We start from the raw sequence: 1,273 nt of genomic DNA, 5'->3' as shown, positions 1-1,273 counted from the left end.
ATGAAGTTCTAGTGGAAGCCAGGAGAGGTCATCAGATCAGATCCTCTGGAACTGGAGCTACAGATGGTTGTGAGCTTCCATGTGGGTGCTGGGAACTGAACCTGGGTCCTCTGCAAGAGTAGCTAGCACTCTTAACCTCTGAGCCATCTCTCCATCTTACATGATTTTGGAGCTTACATTGCTCAAAGGATTTAAAAAATTTAAATTGTTTTATCTCAGGAAATTTCTTTAGTAAATACGATCATAAGGTGTTTTCTGGGATGAATTGTGTCAGGTGAACACACTAAGAAGGCGTCAGGAAGTTCTCTGCCTGTGCTTTGACTGTAAACGTGTCTAATCTTGCTTGTGGTTTTCTCAGAAACTGTTTATGGATGAAAGAGAAGGTTAAATCCCAAGGTGACATGTGCTCTCCTTCAAATGTGTTCCTACCACTTTAACATGCTTATTTGAAAACATAGCTGTTGAGAAGCGACTGTTGCCTATGTAGGTGTAATATTGACTGCATGTTTTTGTTAGCTGTGCTGAAATTCTTGGCTCTTAGACACTGAGAGATTTCAGAGTCCAGGGTGAGTGGTCATTGGCCGTGTCCCCTCCTTTTCCCCTGTCTTTCCAGCTGGACTCACAGTGGAGGGAGAGGCAAACATCATTGTCTACAGGCATGACAGTGTCACAGTGAAACCCAATATCTTTCAATATATTAATAAAAACAAATAAACTGAATGTCCTTATTTTTTTTTTTAAAAAAAAGAGCAAAGTTGGACTTCCATCAGATGCTTAGATACAAAATTAACCCCAAATATAGCACATACATATAGGATTTTAAATTTTAGTGCTTTTAGAAGGAAACAGTCTTCGATAGATACTAAAAGAAAAACTAGACACCATCAAATTTTATACGACTCTATCTGAAAAGCTGCCATTGAGAAAGTGCAAAGGTAAGCCACTAAGTGGAAGAAACTATTTGAAAATCATGTATCTGGTAAGAAATTTATGTGTAGGATATATAAATGCCTTGCACAATTGATAATTTAAAAGATAACCCATTTTTTAATGTATTTATAGGTCTGTACAAAGGCTGGAACATAGTAATAGGTCCCCTGCAACGGAGTTATAGGAAGATGTGAGCCATACCATGTGGATGCTGGGAACTGAACTCAGGTCATCTGAAAGAAAAAGAGCTCTTGAACACTGAGGCACTCCAGCCAAACGTTCCACTATTTAAACTATTTAAATGAAAAAAGAGCCAGCCATGATGGCATATGCCTGTGAACCC

The sequence above is a fragment of the Peromyscus californicus genome, unplaced genomic scaffold (assembly GCF_007827085.1).
Source record: "Peromyscus californicus insignis strain IS unplaced genomic scaffold, ASM782708v3 Scaffold_6__1_contigs__length_162567912, whole genome shotgun sequence".
Lineage (NCBI taxonomy): Eukaryota > Metazoa > Chordata > Mammalia > Rodentia > Cricetidae > Peromyscus > Peromyscus californicus.
The sequence above is the reverse complement of the archived record's forward strand: the minus strand, read 5'-3'. Positions refer to the sequence as shown.